The following is an 11,644-nucleotide window of genomic DNA, read 5'->3' as shown; positions in this document are numbered from 1 at the left end:
TAGTAATCAGAGCTCTCTGTGTGAAATCGCTTCATAGGCTTTGAGTTTCATAAAGCAGGAGATGTTCTGTATTGAAAATATTATGGGCCTTTATCTGGGCACCGAACAACATCATGAAAGTGATCTTTGCTGTCAATCATGCTTTAATTCATTCACTGATATTATTTTCATTTTAAACTCTGGAAGACACTCCCAGGGTAAGGATAGTCAAGAAATTTTGTGAGTCTTTTAGAGGGGAGTCAGTAAAACCACTATTCTGTGTGGATGCAGAATTGTTCTCTCAAGAGAATTCCTCACTTCTTTATACTGTCCAGTGTTAAAAGCACTCAGGTAACATCTGCACAGGGAGAATACAAGCATAGGCAACAAAATACCTGCCACTTCCTCTCCACTGCCAAGTACCACCTTAACTGCTTGTGAGCTCTCTTCTTGCAGCATCCTGTCACACAGGAAGCTATTTAACATCTTTTTTTCTGCTAATTAGCACCTTGCTACCCTCCACTGATCAACAGCAACTCTGTCCTACTGCCTAATCTCTCTTTAGACTTCACCTGCAAGTACTGTACTGGGATAGAGTAATCCATATAGAGTTCCCGAATAATCTAAGATGAGCAGGAACAAACCTGCCAGCCCAGAGCATTTTCAGTAGAGCTGCTTTGTGACTAGATGCCATCAGCTCACGTGCCTGCTGCCCCAAGGGACTCTGGACCAGCACTGAACTGCATGCAGTTAAGTTTGCTTAAACAAACACCGTTGCRCTTCTCTTCTCACTAAAGAGGGTCATATCATAGCAGATTTGATGGCAACTTTCAGAATATAGTGCATGTCAGGTTAGACATTTCCTGGGAACTAGCTTTTTCCACAGGTACATCAACTCTGTATCCTAACCTTACTTCTCCTCAAACATATGAAGAGGTCAGTTTGTAATAAGAATGTTCTGCACAGATCTATTTCCTGAGCATGTGTCAGTTTTGTGATTAGTACATATAACTTGGCATCAAGTGGCTAGACACCAACAGCTTCTAACTTCCACTTGGACTGAGTTCCCGTCTGGGAAGTGGCAATACTACTGTAAATTGGACTGATGCTAAATGATGTTGCACTAGCTACTGCATATGAAATCCAAGCCAACCTTTCTTTTGCCAAAGAATTATGTTTATGACATAATACACCTAGAGTATTCTGCAAAAGAGTCTGGAAATTAGCATTTGACACTCAGTCCATATAAGAATAAATCTTAAGTCAAGAAGAACTGTTTTACACCTTCCAATATTCCTTCCTAGCAGCCTGCTATAGGGAGGAACAGATTCATGCTTTCTTCAAAATCAAAGCCTTTTGTTTTCTCCTTGTGTTTCCCACTGTCCTTTCTGCCTTTACATTATAATCAATACAGTCTAAGCTTAGGGAATATTATCAGAGCCCTGACTGCAGCCTCCAACAGTATAATCCATAGGGTTGCTGGGAGCATTAGAACATCCAGGATAAATTAATTCAGTGTAAGTAAAAGCTTTGAAGCTAGGAGCATCACCAGACTTTTGAGGCTTAAGCCCTGTTTAGATTACTTGATTAAAGTAGATCCAAAGCTTCACCAATCAATATATTTTGCTTAGGAGCAGTGTTGATACAGAAGCATATTTAATTGTATCTGCAGTACCCCACCTAGAAGACAGTCTGTTAGAACAGAACAAGATAATGTGCATCTGGGGGAGAAGGGAAGGGAGGAGAGGAAGGTGTTAGGAAAAGAGGCAGGATCACTGTGTGCATCTCCTCCCCCCCTCCCCCCGCCCCAAGTGCCTACAAAGCTTACTTGCAACAGTTGTGAAAAATAGTCTGTGTAAAGGAGAAGGCAGCAGGGAAATAGTAGAAAGAATATTACAAGCTGAGAGAAGTAGTAACTGAACCTTCTATTAGTTTAAAATTCTAGGAGCTGAACCATTGTAAAAAGATTTACCTGTCTACCTACATTCACTATTAAAGGTATAGTCCTGCTCTTCAGCTAATTTAAGTTCTGCCATCAACTTCAGTGAAACCAGGACTGATGACTTAGTTACCTAGATGGCATAATCTTGGACAAGATTAAAAATGTCATACCAATGGGCCAATATTGACCAAAAAAGCATTTTTTTTACTAAAATTAAGAAAGTGGCTACAAGTAATAACTGGTATTTATGGAATTATCTGACAACAGTAAGTTTAGAATATTGTCTAGATATAACACTACAATTCTAACAAATTAATGAATTTCACTGGCCTTTTCACAAAACTCAGAGATGAGGGCATAGACATGGAATTTTATCACCAAAAGCTAGAGTAGTATCTACCATAATAAGACTTGTCAGCACACAGGGAACAGTTTGGCAAAGAGAGTTTGAGGTCTTAGGTCCACCTAGGAGACAGCTGAGCTTTCCACTCCCACCTGTGCAGCAGCTCTCCACAGAGCAGACTGTGGTGGCCTCCAGCAATGAGCTCTGGTTAGAGAGAGGACTTGAAGGCATGAGGTAGCTCTTCAAAGCTTCAGGGAACACAAGAAGATGGCTTCACTGTGAGCACTGATGATTAGAGGCAAGGCTGTCTTTTGTATCCTGACAGAAAACATAATCCATTTAGATTTCTAATTGACCTTGATTAGACATTTAGACAACTTTTTTTGCAATAGAAGTTTAAATGAATTAGTTATGTTTTCCAGCCTACTGAACAGATTAAATGAGCAAATAGTGTGCTAACTTCATGGCACAGCATGTCCCATCTGCACTTCCTAGAGGCCTGTAGCTCTTTAAGGAGGACCACAAGGCCTGAATCTCCACTTAATGGCAGGGAGCTGCTTGGGCCACCTGCTCACCAAGAGACAGGAAGCCGAGAGCAACAACTTGGCCAGCAGGGCAGGAGCCTCACCAGCCAGCACCCAGTTCCACTGCACCTGAGCAGGGCAAGCCTAGAGATGGTAGCCAGGTTCAGCCAAGAGTCCAGATCATCAGGCAAGTTCATGGTGATGAGGCAGGTCCAAAGGTCAGGTCCAGTGGTGGTAATGAGGGTCAGACACAGCCCAGTGATCACTAGGCAGGTCTATGGTCACAGGGCAGGTCTGAAGTCAGGCCAAAAAGTCAGTCCACAGGTCAGGGTCCATATCAGCAAGTGTCTACGGCCAGGTAGAGGCATAGCCGTGACTGAACTGGAGACCAATACTCTTACAGCATACCTCAGACAGAGGCATACAGCCCAGGACTGAGCTTAAATGGAGTTCCTGGGTCCATTGGCAGGGGCAGTGGGTGGAGACTCCAGGTGAGGCTGGTCATGGCCATTAAGGCCTATTAGTGCACTCAGGGCCCTGATACTAATTCTGGCTGTGCAAGACACCTTTTTCATTTCATCAAGAACCTCAGTTTGGAGCTGGTATCATGATAGTAAAGAATTCACCTGCAGGAAAAGTTCACAAAGAAAATGAAATGATCATTCTAGGATAATTTTACATCTGAAAAATATCTTACTCAAGCATTCACCCTTGCACTGAAAACCTGGCACAGGCTAGGTTCTCTTAGAGAAGTGAAAACGTTTGCTTAAAAGACAATGTGAGCTAGTGCAACCTTACTTTGCTGTGTTAAGGATCTATGCCTAAAGCAATTCTGCTTTCCATTTTACACAGGACTCCCGTGACTAGCACAGCTGCTGTCTGACCTGCTGATCCACTGGCACAGCACAAAAGATTTTCTTGGAGAGTGCTGTGCAAAGGTACCTCAAGTGTCTCACAGATGCCAAGCATCCTTATTGCCAGTGTAAGACAGCAAATGCTGCAATCACTCAGTCCTTCTGAGAAATCAGACTCTGAAAGATCCCGCTATAGCATCCTTAGTAGTAGAAATTAGTTACCTTCCATTTGGGGCTGTAGGTTTCTTTTTCTCTTTGCTTTACTTGTCCTACAGGGAAGAGACTCCTGAAGAGATTGTATGTGGAAGTTCTGCTTCTTCCCTTGAAGAGATGCCTGGCTATGCTGCCACCCCCATCTATAACTTGTCTTACTCCTTTTGCTTCTAATATGGAAGCTCTGTGAGGAAATGGACTGCACAAAATATGACTACATAGCAGCACCTTACAGACACTCAGCCTGGCTCTTGGCAAGCTGGAGCCTAGCTTTTAGCATGTCTCTAGGGACCTCTACACAGAAATGCCATGCAGAGGTGTCAAATCAGATCCTGAAAGTGTCTTTCTGCTGTACTACTCTCGAGGTAACTCAGCTCTGCTTCTCAGGGCACTTCAAAGTTTGACATGCTGAATTGTTTCCATATGCAGTTCTTTTGGCACCAGCTCCTGTATTACCCCATGTACACACACCCATGTGTCCCACCAACCAGTCTTCTATTATCCCCACAGCTTGAGTGGGGTTAGCTCTGGCAGACTGAAAATCTTCTCACCTATTCTCATTAGTTAACAGTGGAAAATAGTTTGCATGTTGCACCACATCCCCACATGCCTCACTGGATGGGTAACAGGCCATCAGTACACATTCAGACTCTGGGTAAGAATGAGCCACAGTACAGGAGAAATTGCAAGCTTCTATCCCAGGTGTGACCAAAACCCAGCCAGGATGTGCTGTGTACTTAAAAACAACAAATCTACCAGTATTTACCTGGCTAACTCTGGTGATAGCCAGAGATCAAGGCGGAGAATGTGCAGTTTGAAAATTCAAATCCAAAGATAGGCAGCCAGTGAGCTGTCTTGAACAACATGGAGATTGGTCTGGGGCCATTTCCATGAGGTCATGCATCAGCACAAGCCTGAGCAGATGAAAGCCAGCAGAAACCCCATGACCGTTTGATAATACTTACTGGTAAACAGATCCAAACAAAACCCCTGACCCAAGTGAAACATTTATCAGGTGAGAACTCTTCTAGCTGATTATCCCTTCCTTCAGTAGCCCCTTTGCAGCCCCACTCCAGCTGCAGCTCCAGGCTCTGTCTCTCTCCTAGCCCGAATCCTACGTGTGGGCTGAGCCTTAGCCCATGACCCCCAACCCTGGCACTCATGAAAAAGCTCTTGGGAAGAACTCTTTTGGCAGCCTACCCTTTATTTAGGCAGGCCCTCTGCAGCTCCACTCTCACTGCAACTACAGGCTCTGTCTCTCTCCTAATCCTAATCCTAATCCTAATCCTAGGCATGGGCTGAGCCTTCACCCAAAACCCCCAGGCAGGGCCCCTATGAAAAGTTTCTTGGGACACAATTGTCTTGGCAATCTACCCCTTCCTTTGGTAGCTCCTTTGCATCTCACTCATACCGGAGCTCCAGGCTTTTTCTCCCTCTTAACCCTAAACCTAACCTTAGGAATAGGAGTGGACTGAGTCTTATCTGATGAACCCTTGCCATGGCCCCAGTGGAAAACACTGGAGAGGATAACCCTTTTGGCAACCTACCTCTTCCTTTGGCAGCCCCTTTCTAGCTTCTCACTTTGTCTCAGAATCTATATTTTATGGAGCGTGTCTTTTTAAAATGAAATATGTTTGTCTTTTTATTTTTATACACATCAAGCAGTTATCCTCATGGCTAGCTCTTGTGTATTTTAGTGGCATTTACAGTCTGCATGAATAAACAACTCAAGGCACTTTAAGGAATACAAGCTTTCCCTGCCCGTGAGGAAATAATCTTTTCTTCTGCCTCTGAACCCTGAACCAGAAATGATTATAACTTTACATTAAAAATAAAGCTAGCCATAAGTTATTACTTGACTGTTTCAAGATGAATTGCTTTACAAAAAATCTCCTTCAACTCTTGGAAATAATTAATCCATTTCTTCTCTGCTGTTACTTAACTCTGAAAATAGGCCACTCAATGTAGTCTTTAAAGCCTGGCTACTCAGTGAGGAAGTGAGGCCATGCCATGTCCTTACTTCCTGAGCAGTTACTTGTTATACAGACCAGGGTTCCCCCCCATACGATCTTTCCAGTTGCTGTAAACACCATTGTTGATAAAGATGAAATTACCAGCATGATGGAGATGAGTGATTTGCTTCCAGTTAGATACATTGTCACAGACTATTAATTTTACTGCAGCCTCATTTGAAGGGAGTGGTAAAGCAGCAGGGTAAGCAAACAGCTACCGTCTGTGTGGGAGCACTAAATGCCCAGGCAATTAGGTTTCTTGTGCACCAAATTTTAGCCATCCCCTGTCCTTTCATATTTGTTTACACTCCAGCTTACTAAAGCAAACACAATGCCTGAGTAAGGTTAGACGTTTCTAAGAGGTCAGACACTGGGTTAAGTCAGAGGGCTCACTTTGTAAATAGCTGGTATTGTAGAAACACAGATAAGAAAAAAAGGCAAAAGGTACTTAGTACCCAGATTTTCTATTTGTGGCACTCAGCCTGCCATCACCTAAACAGAAGTTCAACTGCCTGATAGGAAGAAAAACAGGATAGTGAGAAAGAAGAAAGGAAGACTGAAATATTACTTTTCAGAAGAAGAGATGTATCCTGCAGACAGGCACCCAACTTCCATGGTACCCAGGAATCCGTTGATAATTCTCTTCCAAGTCATTTAACAAGTGGAATAATTCCAGAGCTGTGATTTTATTCTTGCTCACATCAGCATTCATCAGCCTCCAGTCCACTGGAGGTAATGAAGTTTAGGCTAACTGAGGTTCAGGAAAATCCTCCCGGCATTATTTTAATATCATTTAGCTTTGGTACCTGAATTAGGAACCTGGGCTCCCTGTGTAGTCACAGAGGCAGTAGAGAGTGTTTGGGAGCACCTACATCACCCCTCTGGGGGTTCTTAGCCCYCAGAGAGCCCTGCCTCCTAACTGAGCACTTATGTTAGATGTCTGAAGTTAGGAGATGTTACTATGGCTGTGCTTTCTACCTATAGAAAGTTAATACTAAAATTGGTACTGTTTATTGTCATTTGGGGACTATGCTAAATATCAGTGTGAAATGACTGCACTGTCACTATAATTGGATGTGACTGTTCAGAGCATGGCACTTTGTTATGAAGAAGTCATGCAAGGCTCACTGGGGACAGTTGCTGAGCTGGGACAGCAGCAGTGGCAGCAGGGAACAGCCAGCCACCACACTGTGGATTGCCAGGCAGAGCATGTAAAATGCTTTGAGAAGTGGTGCAAYCAAATGGGGTTACCCATGTTGCCTCAGGTGCCCTGGCTCTGTCTAGAGTTACTTTCTCCCTCAGAAAACCCAAGCTCAATGAGGAGGAGCAATGATGGGGCCCCAGCACAGGGAAGGGTCTGTAGGCACCACTGGCCAGGCAACCTGCTCAGGGCACCTTGGCCCGATGAGGCATCCTGAAGTGTGGTTCATGTCACCTCTCTTGCCATTAGGGAGAAGCCCCTCAAAACCATAAGGACTAGCAGAGACAAAGCCATATTGGCCTCCTACATTGCATCCTGAGCCTTGATTTCTGACAGGACTTCTTCTCCAGCCCTTCCCCAATAGCTCCTGAACATCCCCAACAACACCAGCAACCTATCTCACCATCCGCTTTTCCTCCTTGGCAGGCAGCGAGAGCTTTACTTTCCACTCCCTTCCCCCTACCTTGCTTGCAAAGCTCAGCCACTCAAAATGGCTGCACGAGCGCCCGGGGCTGGCTAGCTCTCTGCAGGCGTCCAGGCCCTATTCCCAAAGTCCACGTTTTGCGTGGTGGCTCACCAGTTTGGTCTCACGGCAGGCACAGCTCCTCCCCGCTGGCGCGCCAGGAGGAGATAAAAGGCAACGTCCACCAGGAACAGAAGGCAGGTTTTGCTCCCTCCCTGATTATCTCCTCCTCACAATACTGTATTACGCAAATCTAGTTGTCTTTGATTACACCCCGGGTAGCGTGTCTTCTATAACTAAGACAGTGAATGAACTAGACTGGAATAAGCAAGTGTATTAATTAGTATGCTGATGGCAAAATAAGGCTATTTTTAAAATCACTGCGCAGCACTGCTCTTTACTATGATTGCAGAGATTATGTAAGATGATGATTAAAATCAGGTCCCTGCATCACAGCCTGATCCATGTTTTAGAGATGCAAAAACAAAGCTGCAAAGGAATGAGAGGAGCCTGTATTATTTTAATGGCTCTCTCCACTTGCCTTTCCTAATTAAAGGCAAGGCACTCATCAACATCTTAGTTGTCATTCTGACAAATTCTATTTTTTTCTAGGCAATATTTTGCCAATAAACGATTTATGTTTAAGACTGGGTGTGTACATATGAAAATGTCAGCTCCAGAGAAAACTGCTGTGTCATCCCACAATACGCAGCTTAGCAATAGCGTGTCCCTAGTGCACAGGTCCTCACTAGCTGGTAACCAATGTCCATCAGAAGTGTTTTCCTCTGATCTGTTGACATACCAGCATTCATTAAGAAAGCAGGAGAGGGAAAATGTCTGCAATAGCTCTGTATTGTCTAACTGATTGAAAATACACAGATAACAAGAAGTTGTGTCTCAGCGGTAGGATAATACTACATTTCAGGGCCAAGTTAGCAAAAAAAAGATGCCGTTGTTTTCAATGACAGTTATTTAGGAAAAACTTCTAGATATTGTCATTAAAAACTTCGAGAGAACATTGCTTGTGATTGTAAGCGGAGAATTAAAAATTTTGTGTTTACAGTCTCCTGCACTGTAGTCCTTGGATTGCTATATATACAATCATTATTTGATTTCTTACACCACAGTGAATGGTAGCACTACTGGTCAAATATAAAGAGGCAACCAATCCTAACACAAACAGAAATATAAACAAAACCTGCAGATTTATAGGTAATCGAAACAATGTCAAACAGCAGAATATTAAAAGCACAGTATATGTTTGTTATTAATTCTGACAAATGTTCGCCTTGGAATGTTTTTCGCAGCATTTCTCATCATTGTTAATCATCTGTGCTTTCAGATGAAGTTTTAAAACACTTTAATTATCTCATGTGGCTTGAACATGCCCAGTCAAAGCACCACATTATGTTAAACCTGAAGATTTATTCATTTAAAATATTCCTTTAGAAAGCAGCTGTCGCAGAAACCATTGCTGTTTGATTTCCTGGCGTAACGAAGGCGCTCGCGTACATAGAACAAAGCAATATCTGCGCCATCATTTACATTCTGTTCTCTTCTTCCAGCCCACATGTGCAGGCAAGTGAACGGGTCAAATGCAGCCTTCTTTCCAGGAAAGCCAGTGGCAACGGATGTTGTTGTATAAATAATGGAATTTAGCATGGAGACCATATACACTTATTTTATGGAAGAAACTCATTTGCTACCTCCTCCTCCTCCTCGAAACAAGCCGGCTGAGCCTGGGCACCCCCAGTGCCCTGACCAGGCAAGGGACGTTTCTATATGGCGAAGTGGGGAGTATATGTAAGCTTTCTCAGGCTGAGAAAGGCCTAAAAGCCAGCTCCCCCATCCCGCGGGAGCGCAGGAAGCACTAGCCGTTTTCCCGAAAGGCAGGCAGGAGAAAGCCACCAGTTTCTCCCACGTGGGGGGTGTTGGGGAGGCTGCTGCGGCGCCCCGCKGGCACTCCATGGCTGCCTGGGCTCAAGGAAGCTGGCGACAGCCGGCACGGCAGCACCAGCTCGGTGCCGGGCCCAGAGGCAGCAGCCCCAGCGGGTGCCCGCGCTCCTGAGCAGCCGCCGGGCGCTCGCACCCGCCCTTTGCACTGCGGAGCCCTGAAAAGGCCCTGTTTCAAGAGTGCAGTGGCAGCGGCGACAGCCCTCCCGATTTTCTCAGGGCCTCCCAAGCAGGATTCGAACCGCGCCGGTGCTGTTGGTCTCGCAGCAAGGCCTCGAGGGGCTCTCCCTGCCCTCGCGCGAGGCCCCACTGCMGCAGCGCCCTGCTCACGCTTCCCAGTGCGGAGCGCTGCCGGGCGCCTGCCGTCGGCCAAGGGCCGGGCCGTGCGGCTGCGGAGGTGGCGCTGGGAGCCTGTCAGCCGGCCGGCCGGCGCCTGATGCCAGCCACCCCGGGCCTGCCCCTGCTTCGGAGCCAGCCGAGGAGCCCTGGCGCCGCTTCACGCTGTGAGGAGGCTCTGGGCCGGCCCGGCGGGCAGGGGCGGGGGCTGCCCCGGCCGAAGGGACTGGTGGAGGCCGCGGGGCGCCGCACGCCCTGTGGGAGCAGGCCAGGAGCCCGCGGCTGGCCGGGGAGGCGGCGGTGGGCAGCACGGGGCTCCCTGCGCTGGCACCTTGGGGAACGAACCCAGCAGGTGGGGAGACATGCTCGGGGGGGGCAGCCCGCGCCGAAAGGGGTACGCGTGCCCCGAGGGACTGTGGCCGTGGGTGACCCACACCAGAGCAAGGACACCCCAAGGGACTGCGGCCCTGAAGAACTCACACCTGGGCAGGGACACCCCAGGGTAACGTCAACCATGGGTGCCCCACACCAGGACAGGGACACCCCAGGGGGACTGTAGCCATGGGGGACCCATGCTGGGGAATGGACACCCCTGAGGGACTGCAGCTGTTGGTGACCCACACTGGAGCAGGAACAACCCGAGGGACTGCAGCCATGGGTGACATGCTGGGGCAGGGACACCCCAAGGGGACTGCAGCCCTGAGGGACCCACACTGGGGCAGGGACACCCCAGGGTAACTTCAGCCATGGGTGCCCCACACCAGGACAGGGACACCCCAAGGGGACTGCGGCCATGGGGGTCCCACGCTGGGGTGGGGACACCCCTGACCAACCAGGGCAGCAGAAAGCCAAAGCAGCACTGTAACCAGTTAGCACGGAAGAGCAGCAGAAGGAGCCCGTTATGCAAACCACCTCAGCCTCCCAGGCTGCCCATCGTCTGGCCGGAGGAACTTGAAAATAAGGGAAGTTGAGACTGGAGAGGAGGTGGGATAAGCATTTAGGCAAGTGCTTGATGGTTTGGGTCCTTTTTTCTCAATACCCAAATCAGCAAGCAGAAGTTTGTGCTAGTTGGCAGTAAAGTAAAGCAAAATTCCTCGACATGGGACTGCTTTGGCCCTGACAGGTGCTTAGGGATTAAATGACATTTTCAAGGTTGCACGGAAAGCCTGTAACGCAACTGGGGTTCAGCTGGTCTGAAATACTGTGCCTGATCTCAGCTGTTGATGGCTTTCCTATAAAATACCCCCTGACTGCGAAACAAGCCCAAGACCATTTTCTTGGTTGCTTTCAGATAAAGGCTCTAACATTTTCAGTACTAGTGCCAAATGTGCCAGGTAATTCTCATATAGTAACTCCCCAAATATTCGGAGATTTTGCAGGGAGGAATGTGAGGGGGAGTACAACAGGCTTCCCTGCAGGAACCGAGGCGTCTGCAGGTCTCCCTTCTTCTATATGCGTGTCACTACTAATCCATCCACAGACCATGCTGCATGATAGCTGCTTAACTTAGAGTGGATTGGGGGGAGGGGGGGGATCCATTAGAGGAAGATGGTCTAGAGCACAGTTAAGTGTTTTTTTCCTTCTCACTGGTCTCCTTTCACCTCATCTCCTTGTCCCTGAGTTTTTTCTCATCTCTATTCTATTGCGGCAGTACTGAATGCCGATAATAGGTTACAAATTGAAACATTTTCAGGCAATACATTAAAGTATCAATTGCCTGGTCAGATATTGGTGGATATCAATTGCCTGGTGGATATTGGCATTTTGATGCTCTTTGTGTATATCTAGGAAATTTGTTTTCTTCCACCCCACTCCCCCCAATAC

This window comes from Apteryx rowi, unplaced genomic scaffold (genome assembly GCF_003343035.1).
Source record: "Apteryx rowi isolate R43461 unplaced genomic scaffold, aptRow1 scaffold_5, whole genome shotgun sequence".
NCBI lineage: Eukaryota > Metazoa > Chordata > Aves > Apterygiformes > Apterygidae > Apteryx > Apteryx rowi.
This window is presented reverse-complemented; position numbering follows the sequence as displayed.